The 14,388-nt window shown below is 34.2% G+C and overlaps 1 long non-coding RNA gene across 4 annotated transcripts in view; it reads left to right on the top strand.

Annotated features, from left to right (window-relative positions):
• Window positions 1-9,217, top strand: part of LOC111085178 — a 214,011-nt gene extending 204,794 nt beyond the window's left edge. For 3 of the 4 annotated variants that reach the window (XR_002610015.1, XR_002610014.1, XR_002610017.1), the window contains one exon: window positions 199-1,082. This is a non-coding gene — a long non-coding RNA (uncharacterized LOC111085178). Of the gene's footprint in view, window positions 1-198; window positions 1,083-8,345 lie in introns of those variants that run through there. The other variant, XR_002610016.1, reaches the window with a different exon arrangement.
• The last annotated feature ends 5,171 nt before the right edge of the window (window positions 9,218-14,388 follow it).

The raw sequence follows: 14,388 nt of genomic DNA, 5'->3' as shown, positions 1-14,388 counted from the left end.
TGAAATATCAATATTTTGCTTGGTTGTTTATCTATATATATATATATATATAAACACACAAAAGTTAATCAACACAAACGTATATCAATATAAATTTAACAAATTCTTATACGAGTATGACAATGTTCTGGAATGATATTTTTAATACTATAAGATTCCAAATTAACAACTTTAAATCTATCGTTTTATTCGATCTAGGTACATCAATGACCGAAAGCTGCTGGCTCTACTATAGGCCTACCATCATGAGTAACTGAAGTGCTAACGAGCCCTGATGATAAGCTAAGAGTTATAGGTTAATTCTAAATCAACGCAGCGGTTTCTCTCTTACCGAGTAAATTAATTTGGTCTCCGGGAGTTCAGGCCACTTGGGGATCTGAAAGTAGGAAGCAAGCGGAATGGTGACTCAGTACCGGCGAACGGTGGGGGCAACCTCGAAACACTATATGTGGACACCGAAAGCAAAGGGACAGAGAGCAAGCACGTGTCATTTCAGTTACACACGGTACACGATGATGATGAGAGGGTGAAGTGGAGTTCTAGAACAGAATGTTCCAAAACAAGACAGTGGTTTAGTGGTCGACAAATGAGGGCCTCAGTAGGTTTATTAATACATCATCTATGAACTACACCTTCTACAAACAGTGTGTAAGGTACCATTATATATACATATAGTTTTTCTATTTATTTTAAGATCGAAATTTGAGCGCGTAGTCAACCAATATGTAGACCTAAACATAAATAGTTTGTATTCGGTTAAATAAATCACTATTTATCAAATGATATCGAGCAGCACGCCTGAAATACAAACATAGCCTTGGAAAATTCTCTACAACATATACCTAAATCTGCAAATAACCGAATAGCATGTGGATATCAATCGTGACAAAAATTATATAAACCCTTAAAGCCATAAAGAACAGAAGCAAAATATAATTTTAGTAATAAACACTGCATGGGTTCAATAGAGAAAATATTTTACTATTTATAATGTAGAATACAAATTAACGTGCTGAGTGTAAAAAGTAATTTTAATTTTAGATAACTGTATTAATGTCGTGATCGTACAGAACTTAACACTAAATATTATTAAACATTCAAGGCAAAATAACTGTAGCAGTACAAGTTAATATTACTGAGTGTAAGAAGTAATTTGTTGTTAATATTTTAATTTTAGATAACTGTAGTTACTAACGTTATTGTATAGAACTTAACCCTAAATATTAAAAAAATTGGTACAAAAATTATGATAATTTTACAAGCAATAAAGTAACGACAATAAAAATAAATATCATATATCTGAAAATAACCACTGGCTGGATGAACCCTGGTATAAGGCGAAAAACCTCGTCGGCAATGGATATGACATATGTAGCGTGGTTGGCATATTATAACTGTAATTTGTCCAATTTTAACAGAAAACACTTAATGCTCAAGTAAACGTAATGGCATTTAACCATTCATGAAATGTTATTAATAGTGGATTTCTCTCATGCAAGAAAGCTAAAACTACACTGCATTACAAGCGATTGTGGCTTACTATTTGTATTGTATGGCATCATAGCTCTATCTACAGACGTTTATATAAAGCTGTTGTGGTGATATTTAGATAAGCTGGTGAGAGTTAATTTTGTTCAAAACACAGCCGATCATAGTTGGGGTCCTGTTATCCACTGGATAAAAGTTAGGTTTGTGTGCGTTTTGTCAACGATTCTTAGATGATGTTTGATAAATGCCAGTAATTTATGTAAAATCCATCTGGAAAGTGTGCTAAGTCGGATCGAATCTCAATAACAAAATAATCAACAAGCCAAGTTAAACAAGTCAATGGGGAAAAAAATAGCTGTAGGGAAAGCCTTCGATGGAAATTGATAAATAATTCATCGAAACATAGATATTTTTAAAATAAGAAACACACTAACGAGGATTTCAATCATTTTTCCGTCCTTCTCCTAAGCTATTATTGCATGTATGTTTCCTCACATAAGTCAACCTAAAATAACCATGGTGAACTAGCTTCGTCGTTCGAACACACGTATATAACTACCAAAAGTATATCTATAGGGCTCAGATGACATAGTAACGGCCTATTTATTGTATTTGAAAAACAGATGTAAGCAAAACTTATATTTTTAACATAGAGATTAATAGGATGAAAATTTATCGTGAATATTTTGAAGATACGTGAAGCCTTGCTCTGTAACACACTGAAATCTATTATGTCCACCAGAGGTCTCCGAGAAACATATAAAGTTCGTCATGTTAATTAACGAGTTCTCTACGTCTTTTAAAGGCGTACCAAGATAAAGACACAATTCAAAAAACGTAGTTGCACCTGCCTAGTGAAATCATTGTGAAATGAAATGATTTAATCATTATTATATCACCTTTATATTAGTCAACAAACGTGAATAGACGTGTTGAAAGACTTAGTTTTATATCTTTAATTTATTTTTATCGCTTTATTCTCATTGTATTCATTTTTTCACATCTTAACCTAAAAATGAATCATGTAACATCTTATTTATTAATATTATTGCAGACTACTTATTTCATTGTTGAATGTTTATTTCTCTTGATTTTCATAAATTTAGCTATAAGATCTTAAACGATATTAACTTGAGAATTTCTGTAAATAAAGCAAAGCATTGAAACCTATTTTATTTTAGTAATAAACTGCAAACATGTAGAACGTTTTGGAGAAAATCTGCAATGTTTGATGCATTCTGCCAAAACAAGTACATACTTTTTACTTTAAAAATATTTAAAATATTTAGAATGGAAATAGCATTTCCTTTGACTGGGAATATGTGATTATAAGAACCCTCTTACTTGTGAATTAATAACATTTCTTCTATCATTATACAGAGGAGGGTTTTATTCATTTCATTACATCATATATCCATTCTACTGGATGGAAAGGTTACTTCTGTATTATAATAATCTTTTTTTTTCAACTAATAACGAAATATTCTCGAGGAACATTCCTGTTTTTTAGGTCATTATTCAGCAAAACCATTCAATACATCTCGTTTTGATAGAAAATGTTTCTAAAGAATTATATTACTAAAATTAAAACATGTACATTCTTACACATAGATAATCCATACTTATATATATAAAGGTATACTTAAATATATATACATAAGCACTCTGGACAAAGAATGACGCCAACATCCTTATTATTATTATTTTGCAGAACACTGTACTATGTTAAATGTATGCACAACAGCACTAATACTCTATTGGTTTGGAAAAAAATCTTGCATATAGCGCATTGTCACTGTTACACTTTGTTCTGTCACTTACCTTCTACTCACGAAATTGATTTCTTTAAACATTATAAATAATGTGTGTTATGTTTTCCTTGAAGACAATCTTACCTTTCAACTTACAACAGTTACTGTGTTCTGTTCCACCTACAAAGTAAGGAATTTGCGACAGAATCTACTAAGGGGATGTATTCCTTTGTCTATGTTTTCTTCTTACGAACTGTAGAATATGCCTTTATTGTGCTGCACAACGTGTACAGACTTAGTTAGGCACGATAGGGTTTTAACTGTCTCATAATTATCTCATACAAAAAATGCTTAGAATGATAGGCCTAACATTAACTTTTCTCAAGTCCCTCACGACGGTCTGACGAACTGTAAAATCACTAATGTGGTCTGAACTGCTCAAGAGAGAAAATATGAGTCGTTTTGTTGCCACTCTTTCTTAGAGAAATGATTCCTCTTAACGGGAAGACATTTTCCTGGCGGCAATCATTTCGTCTTTGGTCGTGTGCGTTTTGCTGTGTAAAACTGAAGGCGGCAGCCGTAGGGGCAAACACATCGTATGTATAGAAGAGATGGGACAGCTAGAATTGATGACCAGTTTTCACATAATGCGATATCACAACATTTGGCTTTGGGGCACCATTTCAACTTGTTGTGGTTCACCAGGTTGACTATCTTCATAGCTCTTACGAGGCTCTCCTAAGAAGAAATCCAGACGATCAGGCCAATAACAGTATCATCGGTGTTATTATCATTGATAGACTCCAGTATATGAACTTCGATATCAGCAATAGTCTCCTCACACGGTACTTCTAGTTGGTAGATGTTTCACACACTAAGCTAAGCTACGTGTATGTGTGCGGTTTTCTGAACCTTGGACCTGAAGTCTTTCTACCTGCGTTAATGTTCTTATACTTATCAGGAATTGGCAAGCTTTCATGAAAATCCGCCATTTTATCCACGGAGCTCAATTTCTTTATCCGTACTGAAAGCGCCCGCAATAACGACAGCCTACGATTTTCACTCAACGTGTACAATACACCGACCGCGTTTTAATGTCCTTTCAGCATCTACGATCTATTCTGGGGTCAGAATAAAAGCCTGGGCAACGCTGAACGCCTCTATGGTCGTTGTTGATCTATACAGAAGGACATGGTATTTGTTAATACCACTAGAGCCGTATCAGATGAGTGATATTATGCTTGATTACTTCTATTTTCTTTTAAAGGCTGGTGGTTTATAAAAACACTAAATATTGGCCATTCCTAAGAAACTAAAGCTAAATTTTAGCCTTGCAATTTATACACACACACACACACATATATATATATATATATATACGAACATTTGTTTAAAACTAAAAATATTCACAGAAGTATATATATCTAGTTCAATTCGAAACTGTGTAGATGTAAATTGTTATATAAATAGAAAATTGTATACAAATATATATATATCATATTATTCTTAACCTACTGTGAGGGTATCTTACAAATAATTAGTAATTCCAAGATTGTAATATTTTCACAGCTCTTGATATTTTTTAACCTGAATATTACTTATGCGCATATAAACTACGGCCAGGTGAGAGACTGCTAGAGTTTGGTTATAGTCATCCAGAGGTTTGAATTACTGACAAGAGGAACGGCATGTAGAGTTAGCAGCATCCAACACCATTGACTTTGTCTGGCTTTGAACATAATAACGGGATTAACCATAATCTTAGTACCCACAGTTGAAAGTGCGAAGCGTGTTCAATGGCTTTATGGAGCGAATCTTGGACCTTGTGATCCACAGCCGGCACGCTGACAACTATGTCATACCCGGCCCATCTCATATAGCAGAAGAAACCGTGTTTTGAGGTAAAAGATAGTGTTTACTGAACAAATACATATGATAATACTGGTACTTCAAGTAGAGTAGAATTTTCCACTAACAAGTTTAATTAAATTCCATTTCCAAGAGAATACACAACATTTGGACATATATTTGTAATATGAGAATTATGGGCAGTTACTTTTTTATTAAGTTTTCTATCACGACTGATTCGGCTCAGAAGTAACCATGAGTTCCTTTATCGGCCACTTTCCTATACCCTATCCACCGATCTATTTCTGGGAAGAAAAAAATCTAAACAATTCTAAGTTTAGAAACAAACAAAAAAAATTAAAAACTTGGATTATGTAACACCCCATATTTTCTTTAAAAAATGTTACCATAAAAACCAAGTTCTGCCCTTTAAAATATCCTAACAAACTCATAACTATAAAGATACAACTTAATTAAATTACATACTTTTTTCACAAATATATTAGATTCGTTAATTAAAGGTTTCTATATATCTCCTTTTATAAGAAACAACAAAATTTAGTTTGTCTTTCTTTTTTTAACAACTGCTATAAATGGTATTGAAAAAGAACAAATAATAGCGTTATATGTAGTTTTCTCATGCTTAGATCATGATTTTCTAACGAACGGGTCTACACTTTTAAGGGAAGAAAGATAGCAATGCTTTTTATATAGTTTAATGAGTTTCAGATGCCTGTGGTTACTTGTGGAGGAGGGGGGGAACACTAACAGCTCGAAACACTATCTCTAAAGTATTACAAGATGAAAGAAGTTTGTGAAAGGTATTATTTCTAACGTATTTTCTCACCGCTACGCAGCCTATGTATCACTACAGCTCATTATTTGATGTCATTTTATTATATAAGAATAATTCTATTAATAATATTATAAAAAAATGATATCATGAAGTAGAAAAATCCTGCTGTTAATATCATCCATCAAGTAAGTCATTATAGCCTTGAATATAAAAGGTATAATTAAAACAGTATACCTGTGTCCCGCTGTTCTGACGATGGTACCAAACCGCGAAGAACGTATTAAAATCTAAGCCTAACTTAGTGTCCCTTTACGACCGCAGTAGCTCTATGGTTTAAAGACAAGAACTGTTACTACCTTCTCTTGCAACTGTGACAGGCGAATGTTTAGTTGGTGTGCAGGTTCTCAAGTATAGTTTTAGCTTTTCACAAGTCATACAAAAGGTTTTTTTATTTATTTTATTCATTATTTGTATCGCTTTGAGAATAAGAGGTTGTACAAGTGTTAAGCAACAGATATTAAAGCCTACGTGAACTAGTAGCGACAATATATAGAGAGATAATACGATTTTACGAATATGAGGTTAATCATTCTTGAGATGAAAGCGGGGGAGTATCTCGGGAACAGATTGTTCGAAGAGAAAAACAAAGCGTTTCGCTTAACGCCGGAGCAGCAGAGCGCAGCCGTGGAAACACAGTCTATACAACACATAGCCTCCAGCAGACATCCGAACGGCAATTCATCATTCTACACGGTTGGTCTAACAAAAGCGAGCTCCGCCCCCTACGTAGCCCTGCCTGCTCTAAGTGGTCGATAAAGAAGCTCGTGGTTACTTCTGAACCGAGTCAGTCGTGATAGAAAACTTAACAAAAAAGTAACTGCCCATAATTCTCATGTTACAAATTTTTATTCCAATGTTATGTATACTTTCACATGCACATGTAAAAATATTCAGATATGTGATGAAGAAAACCTTTAAAAAGCGGGTTATAGCGTTTTGTATTTTTGTTTTAAAACAATTGTTGAACCTAAGTGTCTTCCTAGCTCCATGAATGTGTACAAAAACAGGTATCTAACACATGAGAAATTTATCACAGAACAATAACAGATATACCTATGCTGAACACATCTAAGTACAAATATAAATTTAGAAAACAGGAAGACTACAGACACCCTTAAAACCAAAACGTTTGCTGACGAATCGCATTTGTTATCGACACTAAGTCTACTCCATATTGTAAAGAGGCGCAGTTCGAAATATTTTGAACTTTCCAATTGGACAAGTCGATAGCTTTTTTATAGGTAACACGAGAGTATGATTTACTTTCAATCTATGTATAGAAGACAATTCTGAAAAGAATAACCGATAAGTCACATGGAGACTTTGATAGTTTCAAGGAGGATGATCATTTACGATTCGTCCAACTTGGCATATGTGGTATATGTTCCACAGGAACCAATAAGTTATTGCTAGCAGTACCAGCAACTTGTGTAGCACGAGGTATTCAGGGCTGCAACTTCTTATTGCATAAATAAGTTATATTTAATCCCTATTTACCTCATTTTATATACAACTGACAGTATTATTATTATATACGCTTTTCATACTTAACATTTTTTCTTAATGAAACTTCTGTGAAGCTGATTATTTATTTGATTGGTTTAGATATTGTGATGAAAAGTCATCTTGTAAGATGTAGCCTCCCTAAGAACCTTGTTTCTCTAAAACCGTTCATCTATAATATGATATTAGTTTAAAGCTAAATCAGTTCTTTATCTCAGTCTAAGTGTAGGGTTCTTTCATAGTTTTATTATATCTTAGTCTAAGTGTAGGGTTCTTTCATAGTTTTATTATATCTTAGTCTAAGTGTAGGGTTCTTTTGTAGTTTTTAATAGATCTTAGTCTAAATGTAGAGTTATTTTGTAGTTTTTATTAGACATTAATAAAACATAATTTAACTAGGAAATTGCTTTACGCAAGTAGAAACTATTATATTTTCATATTTACATTTTCTTTGTGTGTGTGTGTCTATGTGTTAGTAAATGCTGAATCTTACCTTGTTTATTGAGGGTCGTGATATTTTCTGGGCAACTGGTAGATATTGTCGTGGGCCCGGCATGGTCAGGTGGTTAGGGAGCTCGACTCGCAATCTAAGGGTCGCGGGTTCAAATCCCTGTCACACCAAACATGCTCGCTCTTTCAGCCGTGAGGGCGTTATAATGTGACGGTCAATCCCACTATTCGTTGGTAAAAGAGTAGCCCAAGAGTTGGTGGTGGGTGGGGTTGACTAGCTGTCTTTCCTCTAGTCTTACATTGCTAAATTAGGAACGTCTAGCGCAGATAGCCCTCGTGTCGCTTTGCGCGAAATTCATAACAAACAAGATATTGTCGTGATGTTCTGATCTGTACTTAGTGATCTGGAATCATTTTCCTTGTTTGTTTATATTTTATTTATCCTTTAGGGGCCAAGAAGAATAGTCATCTGCTACTAAACAAGAGCTGTCTTAAGGAGGATCAGCTGAAGAAGATGACTGCCACAATATCCATTTGTTCTCAGTGACACAGCCTTCTGGTGTCTGCTTACCTGATCTCCATAAAATGCCGAAAGAGTTACGTTACGGGTACTTCTGGCACATCCTGCAGTACTAAGTTACAGTACCTGCCACTGAGGGTATTCCCTTGTCTGGTTGTTGGACTGTAATGTCGGTCTAGTATTCCAAGTCAGTTCTCGCTAGAAAGACACCAAAGAATAACTGATGCTGTTGTATTTACACGATCACAACGAGGCAAATCTGTTTGTCGTGTTTTCTTTCAAAGATATACTCGGCAGTTCCTGTTAACTCGAATGATATCGTGGTAAACAAGTTTGTTGAGGGTCTGACCAGTGAGATATTCCATCTTTAATCAAGGTTATGTCATAGGCTATCCAATACGAGGTGGTAATACAAGATCCATAGGTTGTAAGGAAAAAGACCTATTACACTGCAGAAGTCGAAACACCTAGACCAACATCTATTCTTAACCTTCTACCAAATGCTGCAGAAGATAGACACAGATCTGGACTATTGTTGTAACGTGAGTTTCAACTGTCCAGAAGTGGGATCCATATTATGGCCAAATTATTACTTTAAATGGAAGGATAAATCAGCAATTTGCCCCAAAGAGTACTGAAAAACAGTTTTCCCCAGCCAAATCTTTCCCAAACAATAATGATACACTGTTAATTGCCAAAGTAAATTTTACTTCAACTACAACTGGTCTCGAAACTAGGTCTGATGCTAAATAAATGTTATGAAAAGGAACATCAACAAAGCCACCCTCAATACCCTGAGCAATAAAAGACTCACCAGTAGCAGAACTCGAATCTAAAGGCAATATACCTTCTAATAACAATGATTGAGTCGCCCCAGTATCACGTAGAATGCGTATGGGTATGGGATTGGCAATGTCTTTTGTCAAAGACGCAGAACCAACAGACACAAAAGATCTAAATTCCTCTCTGACTAAATCAGCCTTTATATCAGTAATCAAATCAACAACATCGGGTGATTTGGTGAAACTATGTCCATATGTGGACACAAACGCACTGGATGTTGCCTCCTTTTCTTTTTTTTCTTTAAATACCAACAATCGGACATAACATAACCAGGTTTTTTACAAAAAATGGCAGATAGGCCTTGATTGTTTTAAAGAAGCCTTATCTTGACCGTCAAAATATTTCGAATTAGAGGAGCTGGATTTTTTAGAAGAATTCTCAACTTTAGTGGATTGAACAGATACAGGTTTTTGTTGAGATGGTAGGAATTTATTTTTATGAAAAGTGGTTTTATGTGTTAAACTGTAGTAATCTGAAAGATCGGCTGCTTCCTGTAATGTTTAAACTTTTTTTTCATCCAAGTAAGTTTTGAGGTCGTCACGTGCACAACGTTTAAATTACTCAATTATGCATAATTGTCGAAACTTTTGTCAATATGCATAGAATTGCACCATCGATCAAAATAAACCTTTTTTCCGTAAATTCCATATGAGCTTGATTATCTTGCTTGTGATAACCTCGAAACGTTTGGCGATAAGCCTCTGGTACTAACTCGTATGCTTTGAGAATAGCTGCTTTAACCTTATCATAACTTGTACAATCTTCTAGAGAGAGAGCGGCATGAGCTTCTTGTGCTTTACCAGTTAAGACACTTTGTAATAATAATGACCATTTTTTAGTGGGCCATTCCATGGTTTGGAAAAAATGTTGTAAATATGTGTCAACTTCACTTTCATTAGAAGGTGGTACTTTAAGATATCGATTAAGTTCAAAGTTGTCATTTTGTCGATCGGAGTTGAGTCTAATTTCCATTTCTTTCAGCCTAATTTCTTTTTAGGCATCAATCCGAGCTTGTTCGGCCGCGAGACGTTTATCTTCTCTTAAGCTTCGATATGAACCTGTTCTTTCTCTTTTTCAGCTTCTATAAGAGCTTGTTCTTTTTCGGCTTCGATACGAGCTTGTTCTTTTCTCAGCTTCGATACGAGTTTATTCTTTCTCAGCGTCGATAAGAGCTTGTTCGGTCTCGAGGCGTTTATTTTCTCTTTCAGCTTTGATACAAGCTTCTTCAAGCTCGATTTGTTTGAGTTTTAGCTGGATCTCTAATCTATCTTTATCACTCAACCCCGATTGGCTAGTAGGTACATTAGAGGATTTCTCTAATGCTGTCTCAGGCAACAAATCATCATCGACTGGTATTTCGATAATACGCTTTTTCATCTCATTTTTTTCTCATTGATCTTTTAACTTCTAGTTCTAAAATTTTGACAATTTCGAGCAATTAATTTTTGTCATATCTTTCTAGTTGTTCGAGGGAAGGTGATTAAAAAAAATCTTGATAATCAGACATGATCAACTCTTGTTGGCACTGATAGATATAAATTAAATTATGATTTCAATGTTAATTTAGATCGAATTTTGTCTCCAATTTATTATATTACGTATTACAATTTTAAAAGCCTAAAACTGAGTTAAATTGTAATTTAGATTTAGTAGTTAAATATATGCCGATATATATCAAATTTATTATATTTGCCAACAAGATTGATACACACACAGTTTTCTTTTTTTAATACAAATATATTTTAATATTTTAATAGTAATACAATTTAAAATAACAGTTATTACTAATAGCTATAACAAACAATGATTTATATACAAAAGTTTTACAAACTTACAAACAATATAAGTCTTCTTTCTGGTCTGGAACTTCCTTCATGTCTTATCGAGAGTTCACGATGAGCGAGTTAATTTCCAGTTGACGTAAGTATAATTTACTTATTAGGGAGCTAGTTAGCTCTATATTCTTCACCGATTTTTTCCACCGATGAAGTTAACTAATGTTTTCGTAAAAGTACTAATGTCCAATGTGAATCAACTGAAGTTAAATGGTTTGTAACGTTCGAAACTTATAAACGTTCCTGGTCAAATATATTAAGTTTCCCGATTAATAAGCATCATAACAATCATAGTTGTAGCTTCCGAAGTTTATAGCACACCAACTATAAGAAACCAATAATATATACTATTTTTTTGGCGCGTCGCGTTGGTTATATTTATAGGCGTGTGGAGCGTTTCTCGAAATTTCAGTTTTATGTAACAATACTAACGCTAACACTAGCGTTTATGTACACACATATATTGTTGATTCTTGCACTCGAGATTCTTCTACAACTTTAGAAAATGGGCGGGAGTTTCGCAATACATATTTAACATTAAACGTTATGTACATTTCTAAATATAAATTTAATTTAAACAAACATCGATATTGAAATAAATATAGAATAATAAATTCGTCACAACTGAATATATATATATATCATAGTATGGAAAATTGGACAAGCATTGTGATGTACGTTACATATTACTCTAACTGGGTGATGGCACATTAGTATTAATGGTGAAAGCACTTGGGTGTACAATATCTAATCGAGTTGTTGTGAAAAAACAGAAGATTTTGAGTGTTATATGAGAATAAGAGAGGATGAGAATAAACATGCTGCATAAAGATTACTTCCCAGAATATATGATACACCTGATCAGAAGTCAACATAACAATAGAAATTGAAAATGCCATTTTGAAGCTGGTGCACTGAATAGTCATCACATCACTCCCGTTAAAAGTCATGGTGGAGACTGGCGGTGTGTAGCAGTTAAAATGTATGGCAATGCACGTGGAAATAATAGATAACACCACGAAGGAAGTCATCGTACTATGCGATGCTGGGGTGCGTTTCATTTCAATAGAGACTGGATTTGTAGATTGTCTATTGGATATGTCAGTGGAATAATGTGTAATGTCATAAGACAGTTATTACCTGTTACGTAGGTGAGTAAAAATCTATTAGAAATATCAGAGGAAGAATGTGATGTATATCACAGCTATTATATGTTAGGCTACAAAGAGATATGTTGTGTGAAACCATGCCTGTTATTTACATATTAATAAATTAATTTGAGATGCAAGATCATACATTATATCTGTTAGATATATTAGAAGAAATAACTGAGATGTCCAGTAATACATACCACCTTTTAAATGTCGGTGAAATCATGTGAGATGTAAATCGTCAAAATAACAAGTTTTAAAACTTGCACTATACTGGTGGAGTCCACATATTACATTATACTCATTTGCAATATAAAATGCATAGCAAACCTCAGCAGTAACTAGTGGAAATAATTGTATTTCGATTTTCGTTTTCTATTCTCATGCTATTAGGGACTATCTAACCAACAAAGACGTGGACTCACAAGCAATTTGGTGCGTAAATAGTCTATAAAAATGTATTTAAAATATCGATAGGGTCCGTTTTCACATCGGTAATTCTAGGATTGGATTCCATATCTTCATCGATATTTCTGTGGTTAAAGTAGGGATAATATTTCTTAGATATGGCGTGTTAGTTATACTGGTGGGAGATTCATTCGCATGTGCAGCAGATAAGCGTATAAATGAATGTGCAGGCGAAAGACTTAGATTATGTGTGTTTGATACGTTTCAACGGCAGAAACTGTCAGATTAAAAGTAGAACACGAGTTTAAAACGTGGACCGACCGTAGAAATATGAGATACCGTTGCATTTAACTAGTCAGTTCTTGCCAGTGACTGTCTGGAACCATATATACACCAATCCAGCTGACACCTCAAAGTAATTCGGTATCAGCTTGCTGAATAATGTGATTTAGTTATGATACAATAGGACCAACATCCCAGCGCGGCGACGGCCACATGTGTAGCACGTGCATATGCTGCAGCTGGCGAGAGCATGGATTCAAGAGCTTCTTGGTTGGAGAAGGAACAAGGACAATAGGCGTGGATTAAGCTCTTAGTCGGCGTTGATATAGATAGATGAACATAAAGATACTTTTCTGTGGATGAACCGTGTTACGTCCATCTCCTGCCTTATTTCTGATCATAACGGAAATTGACCTTTTGTAATCGACTCGCTTTAGATTTTTCTCTTGTCGTTTTTTCAATCATTTTCAAGCCAAAAAACTAATTTCTTCTCACACCCTAAGTTAGGCGTGGTTCGTGTCTTTACAAGTTCGTAAACTGTTAATGTATATGTAACGATAAAAAGACCACGAAGCACGTATACTCGATTTCAAAAACTGTTTTAAATAGTTTAAACCGAATGTGCGTGTATTCAAATAGACAAGTTCATAGCGTTAACTTTAATCTAAGTAAAACATCATATTTGTAATTTTTTTATTTTTTACAGTTATCGCTACGAAGACCAAATAAATCTTTTTCGTAATATTTATTCGAGTTCTATACACATTTTACAAACATAAACCACATATGTAATACTGTTGTGTTCAATAAATATCAGAAAGAAGAGGGAATATATTGAAAGTTCTTTATAAGTATCACAAGTATGATTGATAAAGATTAGACAGAAGAGTACTAAAATAAAAAACATTACACGTACCACAGCTATATCCCATAAAGACTGGATAGAAGTCATATATGTATATCCATTGTACATATAGGAAGCTTTTAATAAATGTCCAAACTTCTAAGATTTCTTCATAAACTCTCTTCCATTGTTAATAGTATATTTGGTTCACTTATTTAACTTTTTTTTTAAAATAAGAATCCGAAAAAAAGTTATAAAACCCAGACAGGTAAGCATGTCAAATACTAATATATTCTGGTGGACATTTCTCACCTAGATAACATAATGTCAAGTAGCTTATTTTATTTGAATATTCTTAACAGTTAAGGGTTTGTAAGGAACATCAATTTTTTTATGCAGATAGTTAAACATTTTTTACTACACAAACTACCTCTGGCTTTATGTTTACTGCGTCATTACCACATTCACTAAGAGAGAAATCTTGTACAAAAATCCCTTTACGACGGGTCATCTTAGTCGGTTTCCAAGTTCATAACTTAAAAGTTACATATGTTGTCGATGACCCAGGACAGAGACCAGCCTAGCTGGCAGAATTTGATGCAGGAAAGC

This window comes from Limulus polyphemus, unplaced genomic scaffold, assembly GCF_000517525.1.
Source record: "Limulus polyphemus unplaced genomic scaffold, Limulus_polyphemus-2.1.2 Scaffold264, whole genome shotgun sequence".
Taxonomy (NCBI): domain Eukaryota; kingdom Metazoa; phylum Arthropoda; class Merostomata; order Xiphosura; family Limulidae; genus Limulus; species Limulus polyphemus.
The sequence above is the reverse complement of the archived record's forward strand: the minus strand, read 5'-3'. Positions and strand labels throughout refer to the sequence as shown.